The sequence below is a fragment of the Falco naumanni genome, chromosome 10, assembly GCF_017639655.2.
Source record: "Falco naumanni isolate bFalNau1 chromosome 10, bFalNau1.pat, whole genome shotgun sequence".
NCBI lineage: Eukaryota > Metazoa > Chordata > Aves > Falconiformes > Falconidae > Falco > Falco naumanni.
In genome coordinates this window covers 29,876,651-29,897,184 of record NC_054063.1, presented here as the reverse complement: position 1 = coordinate 29,897,184, position 20,534 = coordinate 29,876,651, and the positions used below count along the sequence as shown (strand labels likewise).

Here is a 20,534-nt window from a genome sequence, read left to right as displayed (position 1 = left end):
AGCGGGTCCCTTGCACTAATTAACAGCAGCAAAAAAGAATCTTCTGCTGTGTAAGGCTTTGTGAGACACAGCCATTACATGCAGAGGAAACTGGGATTAGTGGGGCCCTAGCTCCCCCAGGGACTACCATAATATAAATTATTAATAATAAAAATAAACATTGGCTAGCTTGAACTTCTCTTCGTCCCCTTAGAGCTTATTTTTGTGATGGAATTAGCTAAATAAAGCCCACTTGAAAGAATGCTTAATTGCAAACTGTCCAAACAAAACAAAATGGAACTAATTGCTTCTTAAACATTCAAAAAGAGATGACTTTGGAAACAGCTTAAAGACTAATGTATGTTAGGATACATGTGGGGAAGTGAGCAGTTAAGCAAAATGCAGTCTAAAATGGACAACATTTACTTTTAAACCAGGTATTCAAGTTTTGTCAGTCTAGTTCTGCCTAGTTTGGATTATTTCAAGCCTAAACAGAATTACAGCAATACTCTTTCGGAAATCATAAAATCAGAAGAGATGTCTTGTGCACTGACTTCTAGATGTAGTTTGCCGAGGGAAGACGACAAAATCCACAATGATCATTACTCCATGGAGTGCCCCTTAAAACTATCTTGGCCTGAAAAAGATAGCTTAACAAAGGCTACCATTTTAAGTGTTTTTTCTAAAGCAGTTATTTCCCTGGAAGTTGGGTAGGAAGAGCTTACACAAACAGTTCTGACAACACATCTCTAAAGGACAGTGGTGATGCCTTCCATCAGAATAACTGATTGCAGATCTGCCATGGCCTTTATAAACTTCCTTTCTTCAGGCCTGTTTTTGTAACTGCTATTTAATTCAAATATTTCACAGTCAGCAAATAGAAAGAATCTATTTGGGCATGTGAAAACTCCCTTTCCATATTCATTAATGGTTAAAAACTTAATGTTTTCTTAAACACTTCTTAAATCAGAAATATTTCTAGCAAGACTAGAAAATTATATCTCTAATGCAACTGAAATTTGTAAACAAGGAAAAAAGGTGTACATTAGAAAGCAGCAAGAGATAAATAAGTTGTAACCAAAATCATACAGTCAAAATAATTTTAAAACGTAATTAGTCATACAAGTTTTCTTTGGAGGACCACTGTGTGCTGTTATATGAAATCAGACCAGTCGTAAGCCATTGGAAGTGCACTGCCTAATCAGCCACATGTTTACTTTTCCACTTATCAATAACTGACATTAACAAGACTTCTGCCAGAGATGATAAATTCCTGGAAACGTCAGGCTCTTCTATATCACCCAGCCCAAGCACAAGAGAGCTACTCACTGGGGAAAAAAAAAAAAAAGGCAGACATAACTGGAAGTGCTAAGCAGAAGTTGCTCAGCAGGATCAGCTGAGATCAAACCACTTCAGCATTTAGGCCAAAAGCTAATCTAATTTGAAGGTCCCTTGAAATGTCATGAATATCATCAACAAACACGGCAAGAGTCACTTATGAAAATGCATTTCAATTTTGTGCACACACACAAAAAAAAAAAAAATCAATCAGCTCTCTGTCAAACTTCTTCAAAGACTGTGAACCCAATTGTTTGTTCCCTGAGGACTCAAAGCTTTTACTGCAACAAGTAGCCACATCTGCTCAGTGTTTCATATTTTTCAGCATTGCAAGGAGTTTTTCTTAGTTCTTGGACTGGTTTACTCAGCATCTATGTGTAAGTACAGCAACAAAACTCCAACAGAAGAGATAACCGAGGTCTTCTGCAGCTTGTTTCTACCTCTCACCCCAAAAGACACAGGCAATCCTGGCAAAATGAGTATTCTTATGTATTTTGCCAGCACAGCTGTATCTTCATGAGTTTCACCTTTTAACATTCCTCTTAATGCTTACACCTATGCCAGAAACTTTTTTACACAGATCTATACAGCTACACCTGAAAGGTTTGTTGTTTTTATACATCTAGTATAGTTTTGAAAGGTATTAGTAGTCTGCAGATAATGTAAAAAATCAACATGAAAATCATCTGTGTATCTCTACTACCAGCACCTCGCTGCTATCAGAATATTGGTATTATTTACCATTAAAGTTCTCCTAAAATGAATGGAGCAACTTGGCAAGCCTGTGCTTCCTATCAGCATAGTTAAAACTATCCCTCAGACCTAAAACAATTAGTACTAACACATGCACAAGTTTACTGTGCACCACAACTGCTTCAATGCTTGTGTCTTTTGATAACGTAACCATGTTGGTAAAAGAAACCATTTTTCACAGTCCTTAACCTAATTTAGCTGAGGAAAGGAATTTGTAATATAGACAGGCACTTAACAGCTGTAGAGAGGGGCTTATTACTTGTGTCTCGTTAGATACTACAAGAACTTTGCTAGTACAGCATCAGGGAAAAAGAAAACATTGTATTAACATACAACACTGCCATATCAATACAGCTGCAGAAGCTTTTAATGTCATATGTCTACATCATTAAAAAAAAACCTCAATTGAAATGAAATAATAGCAGTACTACCTTTAAGCACAGAACAAAGGTTAGTATGGCTACATGGCAAGTGTAGAACAACTACAATTTTCAGTTTATAAAAAAAATCTGTGGGCAAGTCCCTCATGCCTCATAAAACAAGACCTATTTTTGTGATGTAAATTGACTTAGTCTGTGTTACCCAGACTCTATTACTTACCTACAAGCCAATAATAATTGAGACTACTCTTGCAGAATAGGATCGTGCCACTTGACAACACTGGGCTCCCTGTAAGAAAGTTCTCTTAGTTCCTTTCAACATGGAAGGAGTGAATTGTAATGCTAACATGCACACTGAGTCAAGAGAGTAAAGAGCTCTTACCCAAGACCAACAAGCCAAAGACCCAAGGTATCAATCAGTTTACTGTACATACTGAACCTTAGTTCATCGGCTCCTATTGTCCTCATAGAATGAGGACAAACAGCCACCACCCTCAGGATGTGGTATGTAGGGAAATGCCACTCAGGTTTGCATCAAGTTATAGTTATTAGAGCTGCAGAGAGATCCAACACAAAAATGGACGGACACATGCATAGTCCATATTCACACAGCTGTTGCTTGACTGATAATTTAAGGAGTCCTGGTAATGGATGAGATCACCAGCAAAGAACTTTATGTTTTGGGACAACACGTAGGCCAAACAGCTACATATCACAGTACTGTGATGACTCCAGTGATATCAAAGGCACTATGTATGTACTGATCTGCTTTTTTGGCATCAGACAGGCATGATTTGTGAAAGACATAATCATCACGCATCTTGCCAGATGAGCCTGAGAGGATGGCAGCAGCGTCCAGAACGCTGAAAGGTGCTGTAAGCACAACAGTGATACGCCTTCCCGTTAACAAGGAACCATGCCTGGCTGGAGAGGCAGTAGATAGAACAGTACGTCCCTGTGATGTTCTATGTCCCCTGGCAGTTTTCCCACACTTGCAATATGACCCTCCAAACACCAGTGCACGGATCATTGATCTTATGAACTCACATTTGTGATCCTCTACAGAATTTTCATTGAGAATGTACAGATCAAGAACTTACTGGCAGCAAATCACTCTCGGGTGATCTTCAAAATTCAGAAATGGCCATCCAGATACAAAATATCCATGTTGACAAGTGATTCCAACAACATACTAATTCAGATCCAGAATTAAATCCAGATCCTGACACAGTTAACAGCAGTAATGGCAGACAGTGCATTCAATCTTATAATAGAAAAATGGTGTTTTATTCCATATGACTTGGCTTACTCAAGAGAAATATTTTACAATAAGCTACAGTTTTACTGTATTGTAAAGATAATCTGACAATTACAGGTCAAAGGATACTTGCTTTTGCTTTAAATGGAACTAAAACCAGTCAAATTCATACACATACAGGGGAAAGATTAATCATGTACTACTACATCTCTTGAGAAAACAAACTAGGCTGGGCAGATATGGAATTATGTCTGGATTGGAGATCTTACCAGAAGATGCAGTATATGTTCTCATCCAAAGCCTTCTCCTGCAAAGTACATACTTCTTAGACTTGTGGTTTTGTTCTTGAAGAACCCAAACCCCAAGCAATGTTGAGATACTCTGCACTGCTACTTGTTTTGCACTTCTGATGTTTGTTTGCAGGCAGCTGGGATGTCTGCACTGATTTTCTAAGGTTATTTAAATTCGTCTTTATTTGTTAACAAATTATGTTGGTTGCACAACACATTGGCATGTGAACACTTCAGAAAAGGGAGGGGCACAACTCAGCCTCAGTGGAATTAGGAACAAGATCCAATGACTTCAGCAGTTACACAAAGGATAGCTCTATTGTTTCAGTGGGAGTTGTGGTTAATTAAAGTAGTATTTCCTGTAAGCTTTCTACATGCAGGATTCTCTTCAAAGGTGACATTACCTTCAAGATCACTGTGTGGGCTTCCATTTTGGACAATGAATAACAAAAGCCTAGTGACAGTTTTCCATAAAATACATATATATATATATATATATATATATATATACACACTATTGTACTAAAAGTATGAAAAAGGGCACACAGTGATGTGCAGATATAAATAAATATATATATATACTCACACACAACAAACCTGTTGTATGGTGACGTTGAAGCTGAGATGTTACTGATGGAATTAAATTGATGCATTTTTACACACGATCCAGCCATTTTAACTGCTCTTTTGTTTTGTCTTCCATTGTAAAAACCAGGTAACTAACGCTACAGATCAGTTGTCTTCAAAACTTTAGAAAAGCCTGTGAACCTTCTGTATAGATCAAGTATTAGCCACATTTTCACATACGGCTACCACTCTATTGTAATTCCTCAAGCAGCTGCATATGCATCTGGAATATCTCTGTGTGTCAAATCTTTTTGAAAACCCTGACCTACTATTTGAACAGACCTCATCAAACAAAATCCTTCCTTATAATCCAGAGAAGCCCTCTAAACTCTTTTTGTGAAATTTCAATTACATAATGTAAAAATTGCAGAAATTCAGCACATAGGTGAAGGTTATTTACATTATATTTTGCCTGCACTAGTAGAACTATAAACCTATTCATGCTAACACTGAAGCAGTAAACATTAAAATATTAAAGCACACTGAGGTCTTTGAATTGCCTCCCTGTTTATCTGTTGAGTCCCAGCATTGGAGAATGATTTTTCCCTCTTCAAGTCTGCAGCAATTTAAATAATAAAACAGAGGTTATGTAAGTGCAGTGAATTATGGAAAAAATGTAAGTGGAAAGTACATATTTTTTAAATGCACTTGAATAACTCAAACGCAGCTGAACTGACATTATTCAGACTTTCCAGTCTTATTCAATACTGGATTGAAACCAAGCACAAGAAATTTCAGGCCCAAAGGACATTTTTAAGAAAATTATAAGTACCTACATTTCTAGTTTACAATGTCTATTTGGGAAGGCTCTACTGCCTAAAGAAAGACTAACCTAGCTTCTCATGGGACCAAACAAAAGGGATGTGAACTAATTAAGGGGACGTTTGGATCAGTTTGCAAATAAAGACTGATTCAGCCCCAAAGAACAACCAAACCAGAAACCTGGATTCAAGTATCTGTGGTCTTCTAGTGAAACACAGATGCAGATTCTGATCCAAATTTGACACTGAAAGTTCATTTCTAACCTGTGCAGACACAAGCTCTAGGCCCAGCTCTGCATTCCTTCCACACCCAGAATTGGAGTTCTGCCTGAATAAGGAATGCAAGAGAGAAATGAATTTCTTATCTTTATGGCAGATCTTGTTTGGTGATGTACACGCCTGTGAACCTGCCAAAACTCAAACGTGTGACATGGTATGCAAAAAGATTTCTCTTGCAGGACACTTAAAATATGGTAAAACTATTTTCATAAGCATAAGTAATTGCTTCTAACTCTAGTATACCTGAATATATTCCGATACTTCTGTTATAAGCAATTTTCATCAATGCAAAAGATCCCAGATTTGTATGGGGGAAAAAAACCCAAACCAGTAATAGAATGAATAAATTGTGTATTTCCAAACTGAGGGGCATTTAAAAATATGGCTATATGAAAAAAGCTTAAAAAAATAAATTTCACAGAGGGAAAATACTAAGCAAACAAACAATAAAAGAAGGCTTCTTGGCATATTTTATGTCCGTTATCCTCCAAAATCCCAGGGTAGCATTATGCATCCAGATGCATATGGTAAATTTTCCATCACTCCAAAGAGACATGAACTTCACCCTGGCTTTTGATAAGATAAATGCAATTACATTTCCTTCAACTACCCAGCCAGCAGTATTACAAAATTTGCAGGGAAGAAGACTTTTCAAATGCACAAATGACAAAGAATTGTGGAAACAAGTCTCTTTATGAGTGGATCTTGGCCTTTTTAAAATCTTCCCAGATTTTTGAGCCAAGTTTATACAAGAAATGCCCACCAATGTTAGTTACAGATGCTGTACTTTATGATACATCTATGATAAAATTGAAATCCTAGTGCAGACACAATTTAATCAGCATTTTTGTTAGTTTAAATTAACTTGGTCAAAAATCAGTAGAAATTGTACCAAAAATAATTTTTTTTCTAGTATCCACATCTGGAGGGTTTCTGACACAATTATTCCATGCACCAAACTGTTCTGGTGTAGCTGTGGCCTTCCTATTTTTCTCTACCCCAAACAATATGCAAAACTGTAGGATAAACATGCCCTTCTGTGGTCAATAAAAAATGAAAAGGTGATATTAAGGTAATTCATGTTGCATTTGGTCCAGGCAAATATTTTCATAATAGTTGAGAAGGCTATGTTGATTAGAGTATCCTGTGCAACTATTCTGAGAAAAAGAAATGCTAGCTAAAATCTAGGGCTTTGGCTGCTTCAAGGCTTCCTAGGTAAGATTAAGTCAAAGTATTTCCTATATACATTCCCCCTTTTCATCAGCATGTCAACTGTAGTAAGAATGTGCTACTAATTTTCAGGATCAAAATCTGAGATAATTTTATATTGTCAAATGTTTCCTTACTTTCACAGAAACAACTATTACTGGAAATATTTTCTAAAGCATGTTGCAAGCGGAGCCGAGTAAATCAGCTAGCACACTGCGCACTTTTCAAGGAAAAAGTTTCTAAAAATGAGTCAGGATTTAATAAAAAATGTCTCTGAGGTACGTAATTCATGCCCATAATAGAATATTTTTCAAGTTTTCAACTCTGTATAGAGAATTTTAAAACACTAACAGATGTATGAAACAAAAAAAGCAAAATTCTCCCTTATTCTCTGCCATGCACACATATAACACACAGGAACCAATGAGAAGCTCTAAAACATTTTCCACTAGACAGACAATTTGCTTGCAATTCCTTCTCCCTTTAAATTGTTTCTGTGGCAACACATCTGGTGCTGTAATTCTGGGCCAGAACATTAACTATCCTGAAAGAAGAAAGTTATGTTGTTGTTCTGATCTGCAAGAATGTGAAGCAGAAAGAGATCTGCAAATACACGTAATCAGATAGCCCTTTATGCATACGTAGTTGCACAGAATATTAGCTACCGATATTTATGCATAGCTTAAAATTACATGTTTAAAAATGTTTCAATAATGGTTAGAGAAAACTCTTGTGATGAGCAGACATACCGTGACCCAGCTTTTTTTAAACAAAATGATGAGTGCTTTGTTACCGCTGTTCCTGCCCTATGAAATAAGTGAGGAAAGTATTCAGCTAAGAGGAACAAGGCTCATTCCCTAATCATAAATATAACTCATGATATTGATTTCTTATCATCTCCCCAGTACTATGTAAATATTATTGTATTATCACCATTTTACAGCTGAGATATGTCAGAAGCACATAAGGACAAAATGTCTGAAGTGCCTGTTAAAATTCAGATGCCCCAATTATTAATTACCCATAACACGCACCCCTTGCCTCTCTAAGCTCTTGAGGGCCAGCAGATTTTACTGGCCTTACTTGAAATTATAGGAACCTATTGATACTTGATGTAAGCCTCAGACATCCCAGCTTGAGCACGCCAGCATTCTCAGAATCTGTAGTCTGAGCAATTTAGTTGTAGAGAAAGGAAAGAAAAACAGGAATAGAAATTTACAGCCCCAATGCAGTTTGCTAAGTCAACAAGTGAACATTTTTTTTTAATCACTAATAATCCTGACAAGTCTGTCTGAAATCTTAAAGTCATACTACATGACTATAATGAAATGAAAGTTGTTATGGGTATTTTACCATGCAACTGAGATCGACATCTCAAGATATAAACTCTACTGTGGATCTTAATTCATGACACAAGGGCTAGAGCAATTTGCAAGAGCTACTGCATTCATTTGACTCAGCCTGGAGTACTATGAGTTAAAAAAATAATGAAAGTGGATTTTTGCTACTTCATCAAGCAGATCAGGGATGAATTCATATGTTGGGGAAAGAACACACCTGATGAATAACAAAATATCACTGATACAGTTACTTTTCCAATAATAACTGCATTTAAGTTCCCCATTAAACTAATTTTATTTTTTAATTTGAAACAGCTAAATTCAAATCTAGACCAGCTACACATAAATCGGTTTGCTAACTACACTTACAGTACTTTCTGTATTAACAACAAAGAAGACAAGATCGTCTTGGTGTTCTGATCCTCTAAATTACTCATGATTAAATGCACTGATTGGCTGAAAACCAAGTTTTCCCCTAAAAAATTGAATTGAATAAAAATAATAGTTTTCAGGCATGTCTTTGAAGACATACTGGTTTAAAGTAACCAGTGCTCAGGGGCAGTAACCTGGCAACAGAAATGGAAAAGTTGAAAAAAGTGGATAAAACCTGGTATTTCATAAATATGTACGTCCCTTTTGTACTTGCAGAGGCACCATCTAATGATCAGAATTAAACCCAGCACCCTGAGCACCTGCAGTCATTAAAGGCCGGCTGATGTCCTTTGCAAGACTTGCAGTCTGTATAATTTTGGATTGTCACCAGCCAATCATCTTCCAAAATCCAGCTCTGGCCAATAACAGTCTGGGTAAGTCAACTCTGTTCCCTTTTTCTCAGCCTTCTGGCTAAGACCGAGTGTGTATATTTAACTAATATTAAACCTACTATTTTACATAAAACATCTCCTTCACTTCCAATTTAGCCTTTCTATTTATTTCATCCAAACGGCATAAGTAACAAACCTTCCGAGACAGTTCCCACTCCCTTCTTTTATCGTGTATAACTTTCTATACACAGAACCTCCGTTTTGTCCTGGTGCACTGTAACACCACATTATCACTCCTCAAACCCCTGAGAAAGAGACACATTAAAATCATAACATTCCCCCCTCGCAGACTGAGTCTGGTTTCCTTTTTGAGCCCTAATGGCTCTATTCCTCTTCTCAGGTTCTTTGTAAGGATACTGCAAAGGAATATTTGTGAAGGAATTAGCTGTGGAAGGGAATAAAGTGATATTGGTGGATTTGATATTACAGAGTCCCAGCTCCCTGCCTGGATTTCTCCTAAAGGAGCCCAGGGCTAGAGTGAACATTGTAGAGCAACTGTATGGCTGCTCTTTGTCTTGACAGAAGGAAATCATCTCATGTTTATACTACCCCTTAGGGAATACCATTACATAACTCACTGTTTGGCCTATATTTCCCCATTCTTGGCTCCACACTGTTAACAGAAACACCACTGCTTCACTGCAGTTACTGACTCAAGAATCGAGCACTAGATAGGAACACAGGACCTGTCATCTCAGGGAAGCCCTTTAATTCCTCTAAACAGTATCCAGACTCCAATTGGAGGAAAAATTTGCCAAGCCAGTTGTTCCCTACTATATTGCCTGTGTTGTATCTCACACAAGTTCCCCTTTAGACCTGGAGCGTAAAGTAGGCTTGGCCTGCCATTCAATAACAGCTCCGTCCCATCTTGGCAGGTTTTGTGCAGCTTTTCCCACACTATTACATGTCGTGCTTATGTCATTCACTCTGAAGAATTCAGACAGCAGCATGTAAGTGATCAACTGCATGTGAAATGAATACAACAGAGAAGTAGTTCCTACCACACATGTTCCTTTAGACACCACATCTTTGTCAGATGTATCTCTCCATTCAACACGAAATGTTCCCTCAGACACATTTTGCATTGTTTACTACCCTTACAAATGATCTTCCTCTGCTTTCTTGTTTTTTCTAAATTAAGTTCTTTCCAAAAAGAGTATGTAATGCCCCTCATTAATAGGTGTAGCTCCCATTTTACAGCTGTGAAAACACAGGTAGAGACGGATTAAGTCTTGATCCCAACAAAGGAAATGACTGAATCAAGAGTTCTGAGTACTGGTGCTGTACTCTGACTCTGGTTCAATACTCAAGAAATGGCTCAAGAAATATGTAACCTTATTTTTCAAATTCCTTCAAGTTTCTTTGGTCGATGAACAACTCGATTTCCATATGGCCCAACTTATTTAAAACACTTTTTAAAAGGGGAAATTAAACTCTGTCTGAAGCAAAACGTAACTGGGCTGTGACCCAAAACCTCAATTCGTATTTATGAGCAAATAAAACATAATCTCTGCACAGACAAAAAGAGTTAACTAAAATATAACCAGCCCATACAATGCCACCTCCAAAACACAAACCCTACAGGATGGCATAAACGTTGTCCTCTTTCCCACCTGCTCCAGCCAGATGTTCACCCCGCAGGGGGTCCCCGGGTGTTTGTGGACATGAACGTGCTGTCTTCTGGGGCAAAAGCTACCGCGCCTCTTTGCGCGGTGCAGCCTCTGCAGGAGTATCAGCATCCTTTGCAGCTTGCCTACCTACAGATTCCCGTAGACTCCTCAGGAGCCTACCGCCCCTATAGGTGACGAGGACCTCCCCATAGGTGACACGCACCCCCCTACTCGCTGATATGCCCCTCCACTCGGCGACATGCCCCCCCTCTCGGTGACATACCCCTCCACCCCGTGACATGCCCCTCCTCTCGGTGACATACCCCTCCACTGGGTGACAAGCCCCCCGCCCCCCCCCCCCCCGGTGCCCTGCAGCTCTCACCCACCGGTGCGGTGCCGCTGCCTCCCCGCTGCCCCGCGCGTCTCGCAGCCCCGTCTCCCAGGCGGGCGCCCGGAGCGGCGCTACCGGCGCGCCGCGGCCCCGTCCCTCCCGCCACCGGGCAGGGCGGGGGTCGCGGGCGGGACACCGCCTCCCCCCGCCCGGCGCCGGGGCCGGCACCCCGCGCTGCCCCCGGCGGGAACCGCGGCTGCCCCGCGGCCAGGTGCCTCCTACCTGCCTCTCGGCGGCGGAGCGCGGCGCTCGGCTCCGCTCCGCTCCCGGGACAGCGCGGCGGCGGCCGGCGGCGCGGAGAGGCAGGGCCCGCCGGGACGGCCCCGATAGCCGCCGCTTATCGCCGCTGCCTGTCACCCAGCTGGGCTCCGCTTCCAGGAAGCCGCGGCTGCGGAGCGCCTGCCTGCTGCTGGATGCCGCCGGCCCCGTCCCGCTCGCTGCCTCCCTCCCTCCGACCCCCCTCATCCTGGCAGGGGGGCTGGGAAAGTGCAGCGCGGCTCCAGCACATGCCGAGCCTGCGGTCACGGCCCGGACCCTCTGCTATTAATCAGGAGCATCCCCAGCGCCCCCTTGCTTACTCCGGCTGCCTTACTGCAGGCCCCACCGCGCCGCTGGGCAAGGACAAACCGGCGACACGCGGGGACGGCCGCCCCTGCCGCCCCGTTGATGCCTCCGTTCCCCTGCCCCCGGATCCTACCCCTGCACTTCTCAGGCACTTTCTCCCGTGCCTGATTCCCTCCCTTCCCATCTTCCCTCCACTCCTCCTGCCCTTATCCCACGCTATCCCCTCACTATCCCTTTTAAGATTCCCTCCTCCTACAACCCTTGCTGTCCCAGATCTTCACCTTTCTTTCTCTCATTGCCTCCTCCCTTTCCCCATCCCAACCTCCCATAGTTTTCTGTTACTGAAGACATATACTTTGCTCTCTTTGATTCCTTGTTAACCAAAGCCCGCTCCGAGCCCTTTCTGCTGCGCTCGCTACTGACCTCCTTGTCGCTTCTTCAGGCAGGTACCGTTCCTCGAGAAGCACCTTCCTCCTGCTCGCTCTCTAGACACCTTCCTGATAATCCTGACAAAAAAGATGTGAAATTGTGATGTAGAAAGCAGGCTGACATCCTGCCCGGCTCCTTGCCTCACCACATGAACGCACACAATCATATCTCTTTTCTTGTGAGCAATGCCTTGCCAGGCCTTTTGTAAACATCACCAGCCAAACGTGTGCCTGCCGTCGGCAGAGCCCCTTGGACTAGGGTTTGGCTCAACCCTCTTCCACTTTCCCCTGCGGTTTTTAGCACGGTTCCCCCATAAGGTTAGCATGCTGACTGACTGACGGACGGCACGGGAAGCTTGACACTCCCCATGAGGAGAATAAGCTGACTGTGCAGAATTTGGGTATGCTCTTACAATAACTTTAACAGTAATAGTGTTTGCTCCCCTTTTGACCATATTCAGCAATATCTAGGACACATACAGGACTCTTCCCTCCTGTTTCAGGAGGATAAAACACAAACTAAAGTTCTGAAAGTGCCAGATGACCAGAGATCACACACAAGAACCTGTTAGGGCAGAGTTATTCTTTTCTTTTTCAATAATTTATGACGTTGATTAGGATTTGTATTTTTCTGTGTGCTTGCTTCAAGGAAAGCTTTGAAAAAGGCAAGGGAAGATCTCTCACACAGCTGAATATGCTTTTAAGAAGACTCATGAGGGAATTAACACACATGAAAGTGAGAGCAGTAAGAGACAAAAACAGATGGGTTGATGGAGTTGGCTGCACAAACAAATCAAGCACTTTGGGGTTTAGATATTCTAGAAAGAACGGTGCTGAGACGCAAGTAGAAGTGAGTTTCACACAGGATCTTGAAACCGATTGGGGCTTGGAGCGCTGAAAAAGGCCATGGTGATACACCATGGACAAGACTAGTAGCAGAGCTGGTGTACCCAGCGAGACAAAGCAAGGAGATGCAAACACAGGGACTTGTACAGGTCAGTACACGACACAGTCTAATAATTATACCTCTGCTAAATGTTCTCTTGATTCTCCTAGTATTTTGTGGTTTTATGATCAATCACACTGACTACTTGAAGAATGCCCCACTGGCAAATACAACCGCAGCAGTTCAAGGTGCAGCCAGCTGTGTGTCCTGTCTCTCAGCTCAGGCTTTCCAATCATGTAAGGCTGTCAGCAAAGCCGGGTGCGTGCTCCAGCCTCAGACCCCGCAGCACCAGCCGTATCAGACCAACTCAAGCAGCACAGGACAGCGCTAAACCAGGGCTGTGAGTGGCAGCAGCTGCAGTGCGGCCTCGTGCCTTTGCATGCCAGCCCCACAGCAGGGTGGAGCGCACAGGGGCTATTTTAAATTGACTTAACTGGATTTGCAGTAGGACATTTGTCAGAACACCTAATCTCTGCAGGAACCCTAGGCAACCGGTTGACCAAAAAAACTTTACTGTTACTGTCATTTCCTCCTAAACATGAGACATAATAAATTTCACAGACCAGACCCTCAACTGATGCAAATGACCAAGGTTCCATCACTCCCGGTGCAGATGTCCCCTATTCACTTCAGCTGAGGATTGGCCTTAAGTGTTTTTATTCCAGTTTATTTTTTATGATCTTCATTTGCTGTGTCTTCATCTGGTGTGTTTATGTGGTTGGTGCTTGGTTTTCATTATTTTTGACTGCACTTCAGATTATTTGCTCTATGGTTTTGTTCACATTCTCCTTTTCCATGAAATTCTAATAAAACACTTGGCTACAGATTTTCCAAATTGGATACTGATGTTTAGTGCAGCTAATTATGTAGCAGGGTTCAAAGCGAGTTCTATAATGTAACAATTTACATATTCTCGAAAACAATGGACACAAACCTACAAATGATTGTTACAAGCTACACATTCTTCTGGAATTTCCTTTAAAAATACATACGCTTAGTATTCTCACGCACATGAAAAGCAGTAAATACTGCATTGCTGGCAGCATTATAATATTTACAATGAAAAAATAAAACACACTCTGATGTCTCTCAGACCTAAAGGGACATTTAAAAAATGCTAGTACATCTCCTTCAAGGATCTCAAAGCACTCCATAAAAGCACTTCACAAATTCAGCCACTCGGCATTTATCCAGTATTATGCCAAGGATATACCAAGATCATTTTACAATGAAATATCCAGGGTGGTTGCAACAACATTATACATTTAGTGTTTCAGCCTCACAAGTGTTCTGGCATAATCAGATTAGCTATAATTTTATTGTGTAAGTACTGAATTAAGCCACTTTTGTTTTTCTAAACCGACTGAACTACAGACAGCAAACCCTGTGAGCAGACCATGCTTCTCAGGAAGATCCAGACTAAACTGACTTTTAGAAAGGCTGCTATAAACCATAGCTGTTTATAGTAGCAATAGCTAATAACTCAGTATTTAGGCCTATTACTATGATCCTTTACACCAGGCTGACTTGCAGAAAAGTCGTTTTTCTCGCCACTCATAATGCAAGCAATATGTATGCAAACATTTGCTTGTGTCTCTACCCCACCCTTTTTTATTTTGTATTCTTTTGATTTTAGAATACTACCTAAATGTTAATAAATACAAAGTAATCTGCATAAAGTAGATTTAATCTATCAGCCAATCAATATCCAGATCAGGCACTTTCATGACTGTAACACAACAAACTTTAGACCATGTTATAACAAACTCTCCCTACATAAAGAGCATTCACTCAGAGTTTCTGAGGGTGTGTTACAGCAAGATTAAATCGTAATTACACACAACCAGAATTCTAAGCACATGATTATTTTTGCTTCTTTGTGCGCCTATCTGCACTGGAGTTTATAGTTCACGGTATTATAACTCAGGAGGGAAAGTAAGAGATGAGCCAACAGAAGCAAAGAATATCTTCTAAAAGCTGAACGCAGCTGGGACAGTGGCTGAACTCACATGGATTCAGTATTTCCAAATGTGGCATACATGGAAAAATTGAATTGCTTTTCTACTCCCCTTGGCTTGTACTTTTCTATTTTTACTTATTACTACTGCATCAGTACTATTTAGTTAATAAACAGTGACAGTTCTATTATGTCCGTATACGAACGTCTGCCTGTTTCAGCTCCGTAGTTTCACAATGGATTTGACTTGTTCGTGTATGCACGCACAGAAATACCAGGAGAAAGAGCCTAATTTACTTTGAATTGTCTAAATACAATAGTTGTCCTGTATTTTCCTAAAATACATTCCCAATAATTGTTTGACATTATCCGAAAACGTTGTCAACTTCACCTTCCGATTTCAACAATAAATCAATGAACTATGAAACCACGGGAGGATTAATTTTAGGTATCCATTACAAGCACGGGGCAGGGGCGGGCCCCGCGCGGCCGGCGCCCCCCGGAGCGCGCGCCGCTGGCAGCGGGCACAGCGCCCCCTGCCGGCCGCCGGCCCCGGAGCGCGCCCCCGCGGGCGGCAAGGGGGGTCTTCAGCACGAAAGCCCCCCACGCGTGACCTACGCCGACAAGCCCCACCAGGCTCTGTTCCCCACCGGCTAACCCACCTTCCGCATACACGTAACGCGGTCCAGTTCCCACTGCACCACAGGCGTCGCCGGCGTGGCCAGTGCTTTCTTTTGAGCGTGTGAGCACTCTTGGGTGACCTGCATATCATCCCGAAATAATTCAACCATAATAAGTAATAACGAATTATTTTATAACGAGATATCATTATTTTTGCAATTGGATGCAGGTATCATTTGCGAAATGAATGCATTTTCTCACAGTCCGAGAAGTAACAGAACCATAACGGGTCCTGCTGTTATTCCCCTTTGAGCCTCTCCATCAAAGCAGCTTGGCTCGGCAGCAGGGCCAACCTGGAGGGCACAAATTTGTTTCCAGCAGGTCTCAAAGAAGGTAGACACAGAAAAGCATGCAAGCTCAGGGAAAGGGAGTTAAATGCAAGATTTCTGAAACAATACCTGCAAAAGTATGGAGCAGAGGGACTTGCTTACAAGAGTGTTACACAAACTTGCTACCAAGCGATGTCAAAATAACACATTGACAAGCGACGCGGAGTGATTAAACATCACACCCTGGGGACAAGAGGACATAAAGACAACACGGTCCAGCCTAGCTGTGAAGCAAGGTGCTGTGTAACAGGAGCCGGATGTTTATAAAAGATTAAACTGTTAGAATCCATAGTGGCTTGTTCACTTTAAAGCTCAAATTTTACCCTTGTTTGATAGGAAATTACCTTTAACAACTGACAAAGGCTAATAATTTGTAGCTAATAATTGTAGTAACAAATCCATCAACCACCATTCTGTATAAAAACATTCCCTTGTATTAAAAAGCACAAGTACTCACTATTCAGCAGATGGCACTTAAAGTACTATTTCTTCTATGTTACAGTCACTACCAGAGGGCACTATTTTACTCACAAACAGCAGTAACATGCTTTCTGGACAAACTTTAAAGCAAAGTCTTTATTCCAAAAGGTTTCTTAGGCAAAGCTTTCTTCTCTAAGAACAAGACAAAATTAAAATTCTAATCTGTACCAAGTGAAGTTTAAAAGAAATTCTGGAGCACTTATTCCTTTGAGATGTGATTTTTCCAAATTCTAAATCAGGAACACTCCATGAGTACTGGAAACACACATAAGTAATGTTCACAAATTCCCCTGGGGAAAGAAACACTGAACTGTTACCTACTGACCAGCTCCAGCACCAGCATGGTTTCTTTCGAACACTTTAGTCACGAGTTGAATCATTAAACTATACACACGTGTGCCAGTGCGAGACGTCAGCTGTGATTAGTACTACTGTGTTTAAATAAGACAGAATTTCAAAGTAATCTGGAGTCATTGAACAGAAATGGATTACTAGATGAATGGGAAGAAAAAGCTTTAAAAGCTTTAAGAGTTTTTGTTAGAAACCTCAGAGAGTACAAATTTATGTATAGTGTTAGCTTTTGACTTGTTAGGAAAGTATTTTCAAAAAACTTCAGAAGTTTATCGCAACTAAAGCCCTTAACCAAGAATAATCACAGAAATGTTCTACAGACCATCCGCTGCTGGGACAAACAGCATACTTTCCAAAGTACTCTCAAAGCATCCTTCGTTAAAGGTCTGATGTTAGAGCTAGCTGAAAGTCAGAATTCCCTTTTAGAATGAAAAGCAAACATTTCTGCAGAGGTAAGAAAAACTGGAATAATTCACCATTTTCTCCCAGTAATTTCATAACAGTACATCCTGAGAATTTCCTCCGCCTACCAAGCACACCTGTCCTCAGGAGTCCTAACCAGAGCTGGCTTCACAGTGCTCCCATGTTTGTCACAGCCTCAGTTCTGCAGCAAGAGGTGTGACAACTTTGGTGTCCCCAGTTACTAGGGTATATTGCTGCTAGTCACTCCTTTCCACACAACCCTTCCTAGATATGGACAGATTCCTAGGTATGGCACCTATGTTTAACTTTAATTTAAGGGCATATTTTGTGTGAATGTGGTTCCAAAACCAGATCTAGATTTATAGCACACCAGAAACCAATGTTTATCTGACAGGCAGCATAATATAAAGCCAACTATTCCCACAAAGCTAGACAAAATAAAACAGAAACACAAATTTAAAGAAAAACCCACAACCCCAGGAAACCAGAAATATTTTATTGGAAAAGATCTCATATATGAACTTTAGAAATAATCAATTCATTTTGTCACTGACAGGTAAGCAAATATTGGATCAAAGGTGCCTGGAGGAGGAGTGGGGGGAAAAAAAGGCTAATTCTTTTGCTGACAGCCAAAGAAGGAAGCAGAGGCAGAATAAGAACAAAAATTCTTTCATCTTGACTCTCTGGTTGCTCCTCTGGGCCATCCTACCTTTAATGCGTGAAGCAGCACTAGCTCTTCAGTTAACAATGTATTTTGTAACACCTATTTACTGAGCAAAAATACAATTTGAAGTGTACATTCCTTTGGACTTAAATGCACCTAGCTTCTTTGCAGTAGATATTTAAAACGAAGTGTTGCAGTTCTTTAGTATTCTTCTTCTTTTTTTAAAAAATACAGAAATATTTCTCAACCTTTCCCAGGTACCTGTACAAGAAATACACTGATAAAATCTAGCCAGGAAAGAAGTAGTCCCAAGCTGCAGACCACTTTTGAACTACAGTCATATACTTGTACCTTCAGCCACTACACTACTGGTAGGATTGTATCTTATTGTTGATTTCTGCACATGAAAAGCAACAAACGTTTATACCACTACTTCAATGCTAAAAGTAATTTTATAGCTGTACAGTTAAAAACCAAATATATTCATTACCAAACCAACTTTGAGGGGTTCCCCCCCTCAAAGAAAATAAATTAAAAAAAAACCCAAACAAAACAAAAACCCCCAAACCAAAATTAAAATCCACAAAATCCTACAATTGTCACAACATCAGGATAAGAAATTAAGTTTTTATTATACAACTAGCTAAACTGCCATGTTTACTTGATGAGCTTTGCTCTTGTGTTTGTATAGTGCTGTTGGTATGGACTGTATTCATGGAGGTAAAATATAACAAGCTGCCCTTCTTAAATTCTTTCTCTCTAATGCAATGTTTTGTAAATTCACATGTCCTGCTCCAGGATCAGGAGTATTAACATAATGTTATGAAATGTATTTCCATGGCTTCATTGCCACCTATAAACGGTGTTCAACAATATTATTTGCATTTGTGCACAAGATATCTTCACGACAAAAATGGTTTGTCTGTACCACTCACTTCTTAAGGGAAACGTAAAAGCAATTTGAGGTCGCATGTCCCTAATATTCTGAGAATGTAGTTATCCAAGTGTACACTCTATTCCTGAAAATTCCTGTCTTTGTAGGGAAATACAACTGGTATGCAAGATCAATGTATCAAAATTGTAGACGGTATCAAAATGAAAGCCTGTAAGTACAGACTTTTTTTAAAAAAAAGAAAGAAGGAGAAGCTGTGGAATGATCTTATTATGACCATTTTTTAAATAAAGCTTCTGTTTTCCCCATTTATTTTTCTCTTTCCTTAAAAAAAACCAACAAACACCAACCCCTCCTCAACTCCAATACAAGATCAGATTACAATCTACTGAATTTAAAACACTCTTCTGAGCGAACACTGCTAGTGTTAATAAAGAATAGTTTATGTTAAATATGAAAACGGCATAAGCTCTGAACTACAGAATAAAAGTTTAGGTGGGTCATCAGTAACAGTCAACATATCCTGGCAGACATTTTCTATGCTTTACTCTTGGAAGTATTCTTTCAACTCCCAGGAGGGCTGTATGGGATACCATTTCACTTAACAAGTGGGAAGTATCGAGATGGGAAAGAAGCATTATAGTAGAAACTCACTATACTCCATGGTGGACTTAGTGATTGAATTTCTACACCAAAACAAACAAAGCAAAAGAACAGGTCTCCAAAAAAACTCCCCCAACTGTCCAGAGATTAGGAAACCTAACCTGTCTTTCAACTTCACAGAAGCTGAAAATGCCATGAATAGCTTGATCAAGTCTGAATCACAGGTTTTTTACAGAACCTGTGACTAAAATAGCTCTAGAAACTTGTGTTACAACTGGCACAAAAAGCCTGCCTCTCTCCATACCTTTATCTGAAATCGAATTGTTTATCACATTCCTTCCTCATACATCAGCTCCCTGTGATGAAAGCAAGGTAGTGATTAATACTTTTTATTAGGTTGGTTCCAGTGACTTGAAATGAATTTGCCCTGACTCCTTAAGCATGCTGCCACACCCACTGCATAGCACTCCAACCATGTTAGGAATTTACAACAAAAAAAAATTATCTTAGCTGATACTTCGTAAATCTATAGTAATAAAATTAGCTGCACGATGGCTTCAAGCACAAATCACCTTCAGGAAATTCTTCCTCTCTCCAAAAGAAGAGAGGCAAACCAATAGCTTTAAAAACCTGGAGAAGGCACTGTTCTGTCAGTTGCACTCTTCTCTGCCCTTTCCTATAGCCCATTAAGCAAAGCATTCCGTAGAAGACAGAAATGTAAAGCAGTCCAAACTTATTCCAATTTTGTAATTACAAAGTCACAAAATAACATGGTTTTATCCAAGTCTTGCTCACATAGCTGTTACCTATCTTCTGTTACACCAGGATCACAGATTTTATCTAAATTTGCAGACCGAATTCTGTATGTATCCTTCTGCAGTGTAAAACTGAAACATACTACATAAAGGATGGGATGACTTGAATTAGTCTAGACACCGTCTGACAGCAAACTATACTTAACAATTAACTATATCCTCTGTACTAATTACAGCTTGTCTTGGTTTGAGTGATAGCTGCAATTTCTTTGCCTTTGGCGTGATGGGAACAAGATCAACTGTACGAAAAACGGCACAGAGTTAAAAGTGATTCAGCACTGGTTGCGTCTTTTAATTACTGATTATCAACTGAGCACTGAGAACCGACTATAAACTCGCACCCTGCCTCAGCTGCAGGGAGT

General features: G+C 40.6%; 1 protein-coding gene across 5 annotated transcripts in view; it reads right to left on the bottom strand.

Moving 5' to 3' along the window:
- RIPOR3 (RIPOR family member 3) overlaps positions 1-12,174 on the bottom strand; it is a 54,274-nt gene extending 42,100 nt beyond the window's left edge. The window contains exons 1-2 of one of the 5 annotated variants that reach the window (XM_040608926.1): positions 11,262-11,299; positions 2,671-2,739 (exon numbers count right to left, since the gene is read on the bottom strand). The gene's annotated coding sequence lies outside the window, so the exon portion shown is untranslated. Of the gene's footprint in view, positions 1-2,670; positions 2,740-11,034; positions 11,056-11,261; positions 11,490-12,026 lie in introns of those variants that run through there. The other 4 variants (XM_040608928.1, XM_040608925.1, XM_040608929.1 and 1 more) reach the window with 4 other exon arrangements.
- Positions 12,175-20,534: the final 8,360 nt, after the last annotated feature.